General features: G+C 55.0%; 1 protein-coding gene across 4 annotated transcripts in view; it reads right to left on the bottom strand.

Annotated features, from left to right (window-relative positions):
* Positions 1–16,411, bottom strand: part of CFAP20 (cilia and flagella associated protein 20) — a 60,131-nt gene that overhangs the window by 28,347 nt on the left and 15,373 nt on the right. The gene's annotated exons all lie outside the window — the stretch shown is intronic.

Below are 16,411 nucleotides of genomic sequence, written 5' to 3' on the forward strand. Positions count from 1 at the left end.
GTGTTTACCTGGCTCTGTATCTGGGAGGCAGTCAGTCAGTATGGGGGTCCCAGCAGGAGTAGTGTTTACCTGGCTCTGTATCTGGGGTGCAGTCAGTCAGTATGGGGGGTCCCAGCAGGAGTAGTGTTTACCTGGCTCTGTATCTGGGGGGGCAGTCAGTCAGTATGGGGGGTCCCAGCAGGAGTAGTGTTTACCTGGCTCTGTATCTGGGGGTCAGTCAGTCAGTATGGGGGGTCCCAGCAGGAGTAGTGTTTACCTGGCTCTGTATCTGGGAGGCAGTCAGTCAGTATGGGGGTCCCAGCAGGAGTAGTGTTTACCTGGCTCTGTATCTGGGGTGCAGTCAGTCAGTATGGGGGGTCCCAGCAGGAGTAGTGTTTACCTGGCTCTGTATCTGGGGGTGCAGTCAGTCAGTATGGGGGTCCCAGCAGGAGTAGTGTTTACCTGGCTCTGTATCTGGGGGTGCAGTCAGTCAGTATGGGGGTCCCAGCAGGAGTAGTGTTTACCTGGCTCTGTATCTGGGGGGCAGTCAGTCAGTATGGGGTCCCAGCAGGAGTAGTGTTTACCTGGCTCTGTATCTGGGGGGCAGTCAGTCAGTATGGGGGGTCCCAGCAGGAGTAGTGTTTACCTGGCTCTGTATCTGGGGGGCAGTCAGTCAGTATGGGGGTCCCAGCAGGAGTAGTGTTTACCTGGCTCTTTATCTGGGGTGCAGTCAGTCAGTATGGGGGGTCCCAGCAGGAGTAGTGTTTACCTGGCTCTGTAACTGGGTGCAGTCAGTCAGTATGGGGGTCCCAGCAGGAGTAGTGTTTACCAGGCTCTGTATCTGGGGGGCAGTCAGTCAGTATGGGGGGTCCCAGCAGGAGTAGTGTTTACCTGGCTCTGTATCTGGGGGGCAGTCAGTCAGTATGGGGGTCCCAGCAGGAGTAGTGTTTACCTGGCTCTGTATCTGGGTGCAGTCAGTCAGTATGGGGGTCCCAGCAGGAGTAGTGTTTACCTGGCTCTGTATCTGGGGTGCAGTCAGTCAGTATGGGGGTCCCAGCAGGAGTAGTGTTTACCTGGCTCTGTATCTGGGTGCAGTCAGTCAGTATGGGGGGTCCCAGCAGGAGTAGTGTTTACCTGGCTCTGTATCTGGGAGGCAGTCAGTCAGTCAGTATGGGGGTCCCAGCAGGAGTAGTGTTTACCTGGCTCTGTATCTGGGGTGCAGTCAGTCAGTATGGGGGGTCCCAGCAGGAGTAGTGTTTACCTGGCTCTGTATCTGGGAGGCAGTCAGTCAGTATGGGGGTCCCAGCAGGAGTAGTGTTTACCTGGCTCTGTATCTGGGGTGCAGTCAGTCAGTATGGGGGGTCCCAGCAGGAGTAGTGTTTACCTGGCTCTGTATCTGGGGGTCAGTCAGTATGGGGGGTCCCAGCAGGAGTAGTGTTTACCTGGCTCTGTATCTGGGGGTCAGTCAGTATGGGGGGTCCCAGCAGGAGTAGTGTTTACCTGGCTCTGTATCTGGGAGGCAGTCAGTCAGTATGGGGGTCCCAGCAGGAGTAGTGTTTACCTGGCTCTGTATCTGGGGTGCAGTCAGTCAGTATGGGGGGTCCCAGCAGGAGTAGTGTTTACCTGGCTCTGTATCTGGGGGTGCAGTCAGTCAGTATGGGGGTCCCAGCAGGAGTAGTGTTTACCTGGCTCTGTATCTGGGGTGCAGTCAGTCAGTATGGGGGTCCCAGCAGGAGTAGTGTTTACCTGGCTCTGTATCTGGGGGTCAGTCAGTATGGGGGGTCCCAGCAGGAGTAGTGTTTACCTGGCTCTGTATCTGGGGTGCAGTCAGTCAGTATGGGGGGTCCCAGCAGGAGTAGTGTTTACCTGGCTCTGTATCTGGGGGTGCAGTCAGTCAGTATGGGGGTCCCAGCAGGAGTAGTGTTTACCTGGCTCTGTATCTGGGGTGCAGTCAGTCAGTATGGGGGTCCCAGCAGGAGTAGTGTTTACCTGGCTCTGTATCTGGGGTGCAGTCAGTCAGTATGGGGGGTCCCAGCAGGAGTAGTGTTTACCTGGCTCTGTATCTGGGAGGCAGTCAGTCAGTATGGGGGTCCCAGCAGGAGTAGTGTTTACCTGGCTCTGTATCTGGGGTGCAGTCAGTCAGTATGGGGGTCCTAGCAGGAGTAGTGTTTACCTGGCTCTGTATCTGGGGTGCAGTCAGTCAGTATGGGGGGTCCCAGCAGGAGTAGTGTTTACCTGGCTCTGTATCTGGGAGGCAGTCAGTCAGTATGGGGGTCCCAGCAGGAGTAGTGTTTACCTGGCTCTGTATCTGGGGTGCAGTCAGTCAGTATGGGGGTCCCAGCAGGAGTAGTGTTTACCTGGCTCTGTATCTGGGGTGCAGTCAGTCAGTATGGGGGGTCCCAGCAGGAGTAGTGTTTACCTGGCTCTGTATCTGGGGGTCAGTCAGTATGGGGGGTCCCAGCAGGAGTAGTGTTTACCTGGCTCTGTATCTGGGAGGCAGTCAGTCAGTATGGGGGTCCCAGCAGGAGTAGTGTTTACCTGGCTCTGTATCTGGGGTGCAGTCAGTCAGTATGGGGGGTCCCAGCAGGAGTAGTGTTTACCTGGCTCTGTATCTGGGGGTGCAGTCAGTCAGTATGGGGGTCCCAGCAGGAGTAGTGTTTACCTGGCTCTGTATCTGGGGTGCAGTCAGTCAGTATGGGGGTCCCAGCAGGAGTAGTGTTTACCTGGCTCTGTATCTGGGGGTCAGTCAGTATGGGGGGTCCCAGCAGGAGTAGTGTTTACCTGGCTCTGTAACAGGGAGGCAGTCAGTCAGTATGGGGGTCCCAGCAGGAGTAGTGTTTACCTGGCTCTGTATCTGGGGGGGCAGTCAGTCAGTATGGGGGTCCCAGCAGGAGTAGTGTTTACCTGGCTCTGTATCTGGGGTGCAGTCAGTCAGTATGGGGGGTCCCAGCAGGAGTAGTGTTTACCTGGCTCTGTATCTGGGGGTCAGTCAGTCAGTATGGGGGTCCCAGCAGGAGTAGTGTTTACCTGGCTCTGTATCTGGGGTGCAGTCAGTATGGGGGGTCCCAGCAGGAGTAGTGTTTACCTGGCGCTGTATCTGGGGGTCAGTCAGTCAGTATGGGGGTCCCAGCAGGAGTAGTGTTTACCTGGCTCTGTATCTGGGGTGCAGTCAGTCAGTATGGGGGGTCCCAGCAGGAGTAGTGTTTACCTGGCTCTGTATCTGGGAGGCAGTCAGTCAGTATGGGGGTCCCAGCAGGAGTAGTGTTTACCTGGCTCTGTATCTCGGGTGCAGTCAGTCAGTATGGGGGTCCCAGCAGGAGTAGTGTTTACCTGGCTCTGTATCTGGGGGCAGTCAGTCAGTATGGGGGTCCCAGCAGGAGTAGTGTTTACCTGGCTCTTTATCTGGGGTGCAGTCAGTCAGTATGGGGGGTCCCAGCAGGAGTAGTGTTTACCTGGCTCTGTATCTGGGGTGCAGTCAGTCAGTATGGGGGTCCCAGCAGGAGTAGTGTTTACCTGGCTCTGTATCTGGGGGGCAGTCAGTCAGTATGGGGGTCCCAGCAGGAGTAGTGTTTACCTGGCTCTGTATCTGGGGGGCAGTCAGTCAGTATGGGGTCCCAGCAGGAGTAGTGTTTACCTGGCTCTGTATCTGGGGGGCAGTCAGTCAGTATGGGGGGTCCCAGCAGGAGTACTGTTTACCTGGCTCTGTATCTGGGGGGCAGTCAGTCAGTATGGGGGTCCCAGCAGGAGTAGTGTTTACCTGGCTCTTTATCTGGGGTGCAGTCAGTCAGTATGGGGGGTCCCAGCAGGAGTAGTGTTTACCTGGCTCTGTAACTGGGTGCAGTCAGTCAGTATGGGGGTCCCAGCAGGAGTAGTGTTTACCTGGCTCTGTATCTGGGGTGCAGTCAGTCAGTATGGGGGGTCCCAGCAGGAGTAGTGTTTACCTGGCTCTGTATCTGGGGGGCAGTCAGTCAGTATGGGGGTCCCAGCAGGAGTAGTGTTTACCTGGCTCTGTATCTGGGGTGCAGTCAGTCAGTATGGGGGTCCCAGCAGGAGTAGTGTTTACCTGGCTCTGTATCTGGGTGCAGTCAGTCAGTATGGGGGTCCCAGCAGGAGTAGTGTTTACCTGGCTCTGTATCTGGGGTGCAGTCAGTCAGTATGGGGGTCCCAGCAGGAGTAGTGTTTACCTGGCTCTGTATCTGGGAGGCAGTCAGTCAGTATGGGGGTCCCAGCAGGAGTAGTGTTTACCTGGCTCTGTATCTGGGGTGCAGTCAGTCAGTATGGGGGGTCCCAGCAGGAGTAGTGTTTACCTGGCTCTGTATCTGGGTGCAGTCAGTCAGTATGGGGGTCCCAGCAGGAGTAGTGTTTACCTGGCTCTGTATCTGGGGTGCAGTCAGTCAGTATGGGGGTCCCAGCAGGAGTAGTGTTTACCTGGCTCTGTATCTGGGGTGCAGTCAGTCAGTATGGGGGTCCCAGCAGGAGTAGTGTTTACCTGGCTCTGTATCTGGGGTGCAGTCAGTCAGTATGGGGGGTCCCAGCAGGAGTAGTGTTTACCTGGCTCTGTATCTGGGGTGCAGTCAGTCAGTATGGGGGGTCCCAGCAGGAGTAGTGTTTACCTGGCTCTGTATCTGGGAGGCAGTCAGTCAGTATGGGGGTCCCAGCAGGAGTAGTGTTTATCTGGCTCTGTATCTGGGGTGCAGTCAGTCAGTATGGGGGGTCCCAGCAGGAGTAGTGTTTACCTGGCTCTGTATCTGGGGGGGCAGTCAGTCAGTATGGGGGTCCCAGCAGGAGTAGTGTTTACCTGGCTCTGTATCTGGGGTGCAGCCAGTCAGTATGGGGGGTCCCAGCAGGAGTAGTGTTTACCTGGCTCTGTATCTGGGGGTCAGTCAGTCAGTATGGGGGTCCCAGCAGGAGTAGTGTTTACCTGGCTCTGTATCTGGGGGCAGTCAGTCAGTATGGGGGTCCCAGCAGGAGTAGTGTTTACCTGGCGCTGTATCTGGGGGTCAGTCAGTCAGTATGGGGGTCCCAGCAGGAGTAGTGTTTACCTGGCTCTGTATCTGGGGTGCAGTCAGTCAGTATGGGGGGTCCCAGCAGGAGTAGTGTTTACCTGGCTCTGTATCTGGGAGGCAGTCAGTCAGTATGGGGGTCCCAGCAGGAGTAGTGTTTACCTGGCTCTGTATCTGGGGTGCAGTCAGTCAGTATGGGGGGTCCCAGCAGGAGTAGTGTTTACCTGGCTCTGTATCTGGGGGTGCAGTCAGTCAGTATGGGGGTCCCAGCAGGAGTAGTGTTTACCTGGCTCTGTATCTGGGGGTGCAGTCAGTCAGTATGGGGGTCCCAGCAGGAGTAGTGTTTACCTGGCTCTGTATCTGGGGGGCAGTCAGTCAGTATGGGGGGTCCCAGCAGGAGTAGTGTTTACCTGGCTCTGTATCTGGGGGGTAGTCAGTCAGTATGGGGGTCCCAGCAGGAGTAGTGTTTACCTGGCTCTTTATCTGGGGTGCAGTCAGTCAGTATGGGGGGTCCCAGCAGGAGTAGTGTTTACCTGGCTCTGTAACTGGGTGCAGTCAGTCAGTATGGGGGTCCCAGCAGGAGTAGTGTTTACCAGGCTCTGTATCTGGGGGGCAGTCAGTCAGTATGGGGGGTCCCAGCAGGAGTAGTGTTTACCTGGCTCTGTATCTGGGGGGCAGTCAGTCAGTATGGGGGTCCCAGCAGGAGTAGTGTTTACCTGGCTCTGTATCTGGGTGCAGTCAGTCAGTATGGGGGTCCCAGCAGGAGTAGTGTTTACCTGGCTCTGTATCTGGGGTGCAGTCAGTCAGTATGGGGGTCCCAGCAGGAGTAGTGTTTACCTGGCTCTGTATCTGGGTGCAGTCAGTCAGTATGGGGGGTCCCAGCAGGAGTAGTGTTTACCTGGCTCTGTATCTGGGAGGCAGTCAGTCAGTCAGTATGGGGGTCCCAGCAGGAGTAGTGTTTACCTGGCTCTGTATCTGGGGTGCAGTCAGTCAGTATGGGGGGTCCCAGCAGGAGTAGTGTTTACCTGGCTCTGTATCTGGGAGGCAGTCAGTCAGTATGGGGGTCCCAGCAGGAGTAGTGTTTACCTGGCTCTGTATCTGGGGTGCAGTCAGTCAGTATGGGGGGTCCCAGCAGGAGTAGTGTTTACCTGGCTCTGTATCTGGGGGTCAGTCAGTATGGGGGGTCCCAGCAGGAGTAGTGTTTACCTGGCTCTGTATCTGGGGGTCAGTCAGTATGGGGGGTCCCAGCAGGAGTAGTGTTTACCTGGCTCTGTATCTGGGAGGCAGTCAGTCAGTATGGGGGTCCCAGCAGGAGTAGTGTTTACCTGGCTCTGTATCTGGGGTGCAGTCAGTCAGTATGGGGGGTCCCAGCAGGAGTAGTGTTTACCTGGCTCTGTATCTGGGGGTGCAGTCAGTCAGTATGGGGGTCCCAGCAGGAGTAGTGTTTACCTGGCTCTGTATCTGGGGTGCAGTCAGTCAGTATGGGGGTCCCAGCAGGAGTAGTGTTTACCTGGCTCTGTATCTGGGGGTCAGTCAGTATGGGGGGTCCCAGCAGGAGTAGTGTTTACCTGGCTCTGTATCTGGGGTGCAGTCAGTCAGTATGGGGGGTCCCAGCAGGAGTAGTGTTTACCTGGCTCTGTATCTGGGAGGCAGTCAGTCAGTATGGGGGTCCCAGCAGGAGTAGTGTTTACCTGGCTCTGTATCTGGGGTGCAGTCAGTCAGTATGGGGGGTCCCAGCAGGAGTAGTGTTTACCTGGCTCTGTATCTGGGAGGCAGTCAGTCAGTATGGGGGTCCCAGCAGGAGTAGTGTTTACCTGGCTCTGTATCTGGGGTGCAGTCAGTCAGTATGGGGGTCCCAGCAGGAGTAGTGTTTACCTGGCTCTGTATCTGGGGTGCAGTCAGTCAGTATGGGGGGTCCCAGCAGGAGTAGTGTTTACCTGGCTCTGTATCTGGGGGTCAGTCAGTATGGGGGGTCCCAGCAGGAGTAGTGTTTACCTGGCTCTGTATCTGGGAGGCAGTCAGTCAGTATGGGGGTCCCAGCAGGAGTAGTGTTTACCTGGCTCTGTATCTGGGGTGCAGTCAGTCAGTATGGGGGGTCCCAGCAGGAGTAGTGTTTACCTGGCTCTGTATCTGGGGGTGCAGTCAGTCAGTATGGGGGTCCCAGCAGGAGTAGTGTTTACCTGGCTCTGTATCTGGGGTGCAGTCAGTCAGTATGGGGGTCCCAGCAGGAGTAGTGTTTACCTGGCTCTGTATCTGGGGGTCAGTCAGTATGGGGGGTCCCAGCAGGAGTAGTGTTTACCTGGCTCTGTAACAGGGAGGCAGTCAGTCAGTATGGGGGTCCCAGCAGGAGTAGTGTTTACCTGGCTCTGTATCTGGGGGGGCAGTCAGTCAGTATGGGGGTCCCAGCAGGAGTAGTGTTTACCTGGCTCTGTATCTGGGGTGCAGTCAGTCAGTATGGGGGGTCCCAGCAGGAGTAGTGTTTACCTGGCTCTGTATCTGGGGGTCAGTCAGTCAGTATGGGGGTCCCAGCAGGAGTAGTGTTTACCTGGCTCTGTATCTGGGGTGCAGTCAGTCAGTATGGGGGGTCCCAGCAGGAGTAGTGTTTACCTGGCGCTGTATCTGGGGGTCAGTCAGTCAGTATGGGGGTCCCAGCAGGAGTAGTGTTTACCTGGCTCTGTATCTGGGGTGCAGTCAGTCAGTATGGGGGGTCCCAGCAGGAGTAGTGTTTACCTGGCTCTGTATCTGGGAGGCAGTCAGTCAGTATGGGGGTCCCAGCAGGAGTAGTGTTTACCTGGCTCTGTATCTGGGGTGCAGTCAGTCAGTATGGGGGGTCCCAGCAGGAGTAGTGTTTACCTGGCTCTGTATCTGGGGGGGCAGTCAGTCAGTATGGGGGGTCCCAGCAGGAGTAGTGTTTACCTGGCTCTGTATCTGGGGGTGCAGTCAGTCAGTATGGGGGTCCCAGCAGGAGTAGTGTTTACCTGGCTCTGTATCTGGGGGGCAGTCAGTCAGTATGGGGGTCCCAGCAGGAGTAGTGTTTACCTGGCTCTGTATCTGGGGTGCAGTCAGTCAGTATGGGGGGTCCCAGCAGGAGTAGTGTTTACCTGGCTCTGTATCTGGGAGGCAGTCAGTCAGTATGGGGGTCCCAGCAGGAGTAGTGTTTACCTGGCTCTGTATCTGGGGTGCAGTCAGTCAGTATGGGGGGTCCCAGCAGGAGTAGTGTTTACCTGGCTCTGTATCTGGGGGGCAGTCAGTCAGTATGGGGGTCCCAGCAGGAGTAGTGTTTACCTGGCTCTGTATCAGGGGGGCAGTCAGTCAGTATGGGGGTCCCAGCAGGAGTAGTGTTTACCTGGCTCTGTATCTGGGGGCAGTCAGTCAGTATGGGGTGTGGCAGAAGCAGCCACCAGAAACTCGTACTTACCTTGTTATTTGTCCCTACCCTATATGTCCATGCATCCTGTATACTGTACCAGCGTGTTAAGGAAGAAAATGTGCACATACCGTTATTGGGTCCGTGGGTGGCCGCCGTTCGCCTAATCTCCACGTGGCGGCGGCCATCTTAACTGCCGAACAGCGGTGTTTGGTCGTCGAGCGTCTGGAACTAAAATCGGACGCTCGACTACCCAGACACCGCTCAGACCTCCAGGATCCCCAAAGTGTATGATCCAAACTGCCGAACGGCCCGCCGTTCGGTAGTTTGCATTCCCCAGTCTAGGGGATTCATCCGAACCAAAGATTGGGGTCGGATGGCTGAGCAGTTCGGCACTTTCCATGCAGTGAAGTAGACCGACTACAGGGCCAGAATCTATGGAGCCGTTTTCGGCTACTGTGTCCCTGCAGTCGGTCAAATCTTTAAATACCTGTAACTCCCGAACCCCTGGTCTGATCTGGGTGAAATTTGAATATGTTACTCACCCAGAGCAGACCTACCAGGGGACCCCTCGTTTATCCTTGTACCCCCCGTATTTAGGGGTACTTCAGAAACTGGGGAAAACTCGGTTCCCTCTAATTAATTTACCTGCTAATCTAAGGGGAGGAGAGGGAGGGGAGGTGATTGTGAGGTGATTGGTTGTTTTGAGTTGCCTCCCTTGCATGGGAAAAAGCCATAAAAGAAATTGTGTGAATAAAGCTGACAGTTGACCTCCAAGCTATGTGTCGTCTAGTTCTTGGAGGGAAGGGATTGTAACCACGCTACCCGTTTGATACCTATATTGGATTGCTGTTCCTGTCTACCAGCGGAGCTACCTTGGATCGTACCTCTACTCCGCTACAATTGGTGGCAAGCGACGGGATCGTACTACACAGCAAGAGGCATTCAGCAGGAATTAAAAAGGACTGAATGGAAACAGATTATACCCTCTTGAAACGGGACACGCTAAAAGAGTTACTGGAAGCGAGAGGGAGGATAGCAAGCAACAAAACAAAGGCTATCCTAATCGCAGAACTCATGGAAGGAGACAGAGTCGCAGCTGCTGCAGCACCTCCAAGGGAGGGGGAAGAAACTGAGTTTACCAGAGAATATAGGGCCAGGATGGCTCTATTCTCACCAGCCATGGCAGCACAGAAAGCAGACCAGGTGTACAACGATGTACAGGCTCTCTTTATGCAGCGATCAGCGCAGGGAAGCGCAACAGCGGCCCCCACCCCGCCAGCGAAAGCTAAAATACCGTACCAGGTATTCAAAGCATTTAATGATACCGAGGGGGACATTGATGGCTATTTACAGAACTTTGAACTTTTGTGCCAGCTACATGCCATTAGCACTGAAGAACAAGTACGAGTGCTAGCGGGTAACCTATCCGGCCGCGCAGCAGATGCCTACCGAGCTATGCCGGCAGAGGATATCAGGGACTATCAAAAGGTAAAACAAACCTTGCTCGCACGGTATGCCCTTACACCTGAAGCATACCGAACACAGTTCCGTGAATTACCCAAATCAGAAAAAGACTCACATGCAGAATTTGCACACCGCCTACAACGGGCAGCTGACGGGTGGCTTGAGGCAGCCAAAGCCGTCACGGCCCAAGAGATCAAGCAATTGATGATGCTGGAGCAGTTCTACCGACGTTTGTCTCCACAGTTACAGATCTGGGTAAGAGAACGTAAGCCCCGTACTCTGCATGAGGCCGCTCAACTAGCAGATGAGCATCAGGACTCCCGACGGGAACAGCATGTCTCCAGTAGAGTGCAATCTACGCCAGCTGTTCCCCAGCTTACCCCAGTAAATCCGCCCCGACCAGGGGGGACCTACCAGTCTCAAACCCCCCGGTACAACAACCGGGCATCTGTCCGGTGCCATGCATGTAACCAGCTGGGTCACATGCAACGAGACTGTCCCCAAAACCGGGCCAGACCAGCCTGGACCCCTCAACGACCACCAACCACCCCCCGAGCCGCGGTACACTGCTATCAGGGCAGGCCCTGGGCTCAACCTTTCACCTCTACCCAAATAGCAGAACCCTTGGGCACCCTCCATGAGGTAAACCCGGTCCAGGCGGCCTCAGACAACCGCCAGGGCCACCGACAAGTGGTCCATGTGGAGGGCAAGCGGCTGGAGGGGTTAAGAGATTCCGGGGCCACCATCACTCTGGTACGGAACCATTTAGTGGCCCCGAACCATCTCACTGGGGAGTGCATTGCAGTTCGAGTGGCAGGGGGAGCTATATACAAGGTACCCACTGCTAAACTACATTTGGACTGGGGAGCGGGGGCAGGACAAATTGAAGTGGGGATGATGCAGGACCTACCTGCCGATGTGATTTTGGGGAACGATTTGGGGGAGCTAACTTCCGCGTTTGTTACCCGGCCTCCTCCACAGGAAGCTTACCCGGTCGTCACCCGCCAACAGGCTCGCACCACGGCACCCCACCTTGACTCTGAGGCTCAGGTAAGCACAAACCCCCCTGATCACACTGTATTACCCTGGGCTGCCCCATTAGAATTTGGTAGCGAGGTCGCCCTGGACCCGTCCCTACAGGTTTACAAGGACAGGATAGATAAAGACCAGACTGGCAGAGAGGGGGAGAGATATGCTTGGGATAAGGGGTTATTGTACCGGTATGCAGAAAAAGTAGTAGCCGGGTCAATTCCTGTACCCATTAAACAGTTAATTGTGCCTCGAAAGTATCGACAAGAGTTAATGCGAATCGCCCACGACATTCCCCTGTCTGGACACCTAGGGATCAGCCGAACCAAACATCGGCTGCTACAGAACTTCTTCTGGCCAGGGATATCACAGGATATTAAGCAATACTGTAATACTTGCGATACCTGTCAGAGAGTGGGAAAGCGGGGGGACCGATACAAGGCCAAACTACACACCCTGCCCATTATTGAAGAACCCTTTAGCCGAGTAGCGGTAGACATTATCGGACCACTGAAACAAAAAAGCCCGTCTGGTAAGAAATACATATTGACCGTGGTAGATTATGCCACTAGATACCCCGAAGCAGTAGCCCTAACGAATGTACACGCAGAGACCATAGTAGACGCCCTCATGCGTATCTTTACCCGTATGGGGATCCCCCGGGAGATCATTTCAGATCAGGGTACCCAATTCACGGCCGAGGTCACGCAACAGCTTTGGAAAGTATGCGGGGTCCGACCTATCCTTAATTCCCCATACCACCCCCAGTCCAATGGCCTCTGCGAACGGTTTAATGGGACCTTAAAACAAATGATCCGCACGTTCGTAGCCACTCAGAAGAACTGGGAGCGGTTCTTACCCCATCTCCTGTTCGCCTACCGAGAGGTGCCCCAAGAGTCCACTGGGTTCTCTCCCTTCGAACTGTTGTTCGGAAGGAGGGTAAGGGGACCCCTAGACCTAATAAGGGAACACTGGGAGGGGGGGACGACCATTGACGGCACCCCTATCGTACCCTATGTGTTGGAGTTTCGGAACCGCCTGGAGGAATTGACCCGAGCTGTGCGCAACAACCTCCAGGCGGCCCAGACACGACAGCGCCACTGGTATGATAAGGGAGCTAGGGACCGCAGCTTTCAGGTCGGCCAGAAAGTACTAGTCTTACGCCCCGTCCCTACTGACAAGCTGCAGGCTTCCTGGCGGGGCCCATTCAAGGTGGTAGAGCAGGTCTGCGATACCACCTATATAAATCGGCCCCTGCGCCGGGACCGGGGACCGACGCATGTTCCATGTGAACATGCTGAAGCCCTACCACGAGCGCACAGAGGAAGTATCCGCCATCTGCGCCTCGGCTGCAGAGGACACAGATAACCTACCCCTCCCTGACATGCTGGCCCGAGAAACACTACAAGAGGATCTCGCAGCCGTACAGCTAGGAGACCGCTTGAATCCCCAGGAAAAAGCTCAGGCCCAAAGTTTAATTAGGGAAAAAGGAGCCACTTTTTCCAACCTCCCAGGATATACCCCGTTAGCTACCCATCGGGTAGAAACCCTAGATCCGGTCCCACTCCGTCAACCGCCCTACCGCATTCCCGAAGCAGTGAGGGGGAACATGTACAAGGAATTGAAGGAAATGTTGCAGTTAGGGGTAATTGAGCATTCAGATAGCCCCTGGGCATCCCCCGTAGTACTCGTGCCGAAGCGGGATGGAACTACCCGCTTCTGTGTAGATTACCGGAGGCTCAATGATAAAACCATATCCGATGCCTATCCCATGCCCCGGATAGACGAGCTATTAGACAAAATGGCTAGGGGGAAATACTTAACCACCATTGATCTGTGTAAAGGGTATTGGCAAATTCCCCTAGCCGAGGACGCCATCCCCAAGTCGGCCTTCGTCACCCCATTTGGCCTGTACCAATTCCGGGTCATGCCATTTGGGATGAAGAACGCCCCGGCCACCTTCCAGAGGATGGTGGACCGACTATTGGACGGGTTTCAGGAGTATGCTTGCGCCTATCTAGACGACATAGCCATCTTTAGTTACTCCTGGGCCGATCATCTAGACCATATCGGAGCAGTACTAGACCGCATCCGGGAAGCCGGACTGACCCTCAAGCCCAGTAAATGTCATATAGGGATGGCCGAGGTCCAATACCTCGGACACCGAGTAGGCAGCGGCCACCAAAAACCCGAACCAGCCAAAATAGAGGCCGTAGCTAAATGGCCAACCCCCCGCACTAAAACCCAGGTACTAGCCTTTTTGGGGACGGCAGGATATTACCGAAAGTTTGTACCTAACTACAGCGCCCTAGCCAAGCCCCTTACCGACTTGACCCGAAAGAACCTTCCCAAATTAGTAGTATGGGCCCCAGAGTGTGAACAGGCCTTCCAACTCCTAAAAAATGGCCTTGTTAATGCCCCTGTGTTGGCTGCTCCCGATCCGACTAAACGCTTTCTCGTCCATACAGACGCTTCAATGTTCGGATTGGGAGCAGTACTGAGCCAGATCGGAGCCGATGGCGGTGAACACCCAGTAGCTTACCTCAGCCGAAAACTTTTACCCAGAGAAGTAAGCTACGCCGCCATCGAAAAGGAATGCCTTGCCGTGGTGTGGGCCCTCAAGAAACTACAGCCCTATTTGTATGGACAAACATTTTCCCTGCTCACAGATCACAACCCGTTGGTCTGGCTGAACCGGGTGTCAGGAGACAATGCCAGACTGCTGCGCTGGAGCTTAGCGCTTCAGCCCTTTGATTTCAATATCCAATATCGCCCGGGGAAGCTCAACGGAAATGCTGACGGGTTATCCCGACAAACGGAACTAGACAAGTGATCTGTGGGTACTCCTCCAGACATCCCCAAGCCGATCCGTTGGGATCAGACTGTGTATGCTGGCTTGGTTCTGGGGGAGCATTGTGGCAGAAGCAGCCACCAGAAACTCGTACTTACCTTGTTATTTGTCCCTACCCTATATGTCCATGCATCCTGTATACTGTACCAGCGTGTTAAGGAAGAAAATGTGCACATACCGTTATTGGGTCCGTGGGTGGCCGCCGTTCGCCTAATCTCCACGTGGCGGCGGCCATCTTAACTGCCGAACAGCGGTGTTTGGTCGTCGAGCGTCTGGAACTAAAATCGGACGCTCGACTACCCAGACACCGCTCAGACCTCCAGGATCCCCAAAGTGTATGATCCAAACTGCCGAACGGCCCGCCGTTCGGTAGTTTGCATTCCCCAGTCTAGGGGATTCATCCGAACCAAAGATTGGGGTCGGATGGCTGAGCAGTTCGGCACTTTCCATGCAGTGAAGTAGACCGACTACAGGGCCAGAATCTATGGAGCCGTTTTCGGCTACTGTGTCCCTGCAGTCGGTCAAATCTTTAAATACCTGTAACTCCCGAACCCCTGGTCTGATCTGGGTGAAATTTGAATATGTTACTCACCCAGAGCAGACCTACCAGGGGACTCGTTTATCCTTGTACCCCCCGTATTTAGGGGTACTTCAGAAACTGGGGAAAACTCGGTTCCCTCTAATTAATTTACCTGCTAATCTAAGGGGAGGAGAGGGAGGGGAGGGGATTGTGAGGTGATTGGTTGTTTTGAGTTGCCTCCCTTGCATGGGAAAAAGCCATAAAAGAAATTGTGTGAATAAAGCTGACAGTTGACCTCCAAGCTATGTGTCGTCTAGTTCTTGGAGGGAAGGGATTGTAACCACGCTACCCGTTTGATACCTATATTGGATTGCTGTTCCTGTCTACCAGCGGAGCTACCTTGGATCGTACCTCTACTCCGCTACATGGGGGGTCCCAGCAGGAGTAGTGTTTACCTGGCTCTGTATCAGGGGGGCAGTCAGTCAGTATGGGGGTCCCAGCAGGAGTAGTGTTTACCTGGCTCTGTATCTGGGGGGCAGTCAGTCAGTATGGGGGTCCCAGCAGGAGTAGTGTTTACCTGGCTCTGTATCTGGGAGGCAGTCAGTCAGTATGGGGGTCCCAGCAGGAGTAGTGTTTACCTGGCTCTGTATCTGGGGGGCAGTCAGTCAGTCAGTATGGGGGTCCCAGCAGGAGTAGTGTTTACCTGGCTCTGTATCTGGGAGGCAGTCAGTCAGTATGGGGGTCCTAGCAGGAGTAGTGTTTACCTGGCTCTGTATCTGGGGTGCAGTCAGTCAGTATGGGGGTCCCAGCAGGAGTAGTGTTTACCTGGCTCTGTATCTGGGGGTGCAGTCAGTCAGTATGGGGGGTCCCAGCAGGAGTAGTGTTTACCTGGCTCTGTATCTGGGAGGCAGTCAGTCAGTATGGGGGGTCCCAGCAGGAGTAGTGTTTACCTGGCTCTGTATCTGGGGTGCAGTCAGTCAGTATGGGGGGTCCCAGCAGGAGTAGTGTTTACCTGGCTCTGTATCTGGGAGGCAGTCAGTCAGTATGGGGGTCCCAGCAGGAGTAGTGTTTACCTGGCTCTGTATCTGGGGTGCAGTCAGTCAGTATGGGGGTCCCAGCAGGAGTAGTGATAACCTGGCTCTGTATCTGGGGGGCAGTCAGTCAGTATGGGGGTCCCAGCAAGAGTAGTGTTTACCTGGCTCTGTATCTGGGAGGCAGTCAGTCAGTATGGGGGTCCCAGCAGGAGTAGTGTTTACCTGGCTCTGTATCTGGGGGGCAGTCAGTCAGCATGGGGGGTCCCAGCAGGAGTAGTGTTTACCTGGCTCTGTATCTGGGAGGCAGTCAGTCAGTATGGGGGGTCCCAGCAGGAGTAGTGTTTACCTGGCTCTGTATCTGGGAGGCAGTCAGTCAGTATGGGGGTCCCAGCAGGAGTAGTGTTTACCTGGCTCTGTATCTGGGAGGCAGTCAGTCAGTATGGGGGTCCCAGCAGGAGTAATGTTTACCTGGCTCTGTATCTGGGAGGCAGTCAGTCAGTATGGGGGTCCCAGCAGGAGTAGTGTTTACCTGGCTCTGTAACTGGGGGTCAGTCAGTCAGTATGGGGGGTCCCAGCAGGAGTAGTGTTTACCTGGCTCTGTATCTGGAGGCAGTCAGTCAGTATGGGGGTCCCAGCAGGAGTAGTGTTTACCTGGCTCTGTAACTGGGGGTCAGTCAGTCAGTATGGGGGTCCCAGCAGGAGTAGTGTTTACCTGGCTCTGTATCTGGGGGCAGTCAGTCAGTATGGGGGGTCCCAGCAGGAGTAGTGTTTACCTGGCTCTGTATCTGGGGGGCAGTCAGTCAGTATGGGGGTCCCAGCAGGAGTAGTGTTTACCTGGCTCTGTATCTGGGGGTCAGTCAGTCAGTATGGGGGGTCCCAGCAGGAGTAGTGTTTACCTGGCTCTGTATCTGGGGGGCAGTCAGTCAGTATGGGGGTCCCAGCAGGAGTAGTGTTTACCTGGCTCTGTATCTGGGGTGCAGTCAGTCAGTATGGGGGGTCCCAGCAGGAGTAGTGTTTACCTGGCTCTGTATCTGGGGTGCAGTCAGTCAGTATGGGAGGTCCCAGCAGGAGTAGTGTTTACCTGGCTCTGTATCTGGGGGTGCAGTCAGTCAGTATGGGGGTCCCAGCAGGAGTAGTGTTTACCTGGCTCTGTATCTGGGG

This window comes from Pelobates fuscus, chromosome 4 (assembly GCF_036172605.1).
Source record: "Pelobates fuscus isolate aPelFus1 chromosome 4, aPelFus1.pri, whole genome shotgun sequence".
In the NCBI taxonomy this organism is placed as follows: Eukaryota; Metazoa; Chordata; class Amphibia; order Anura; family Pelobatidae; genus Pelobates; species Pelobates fuscus.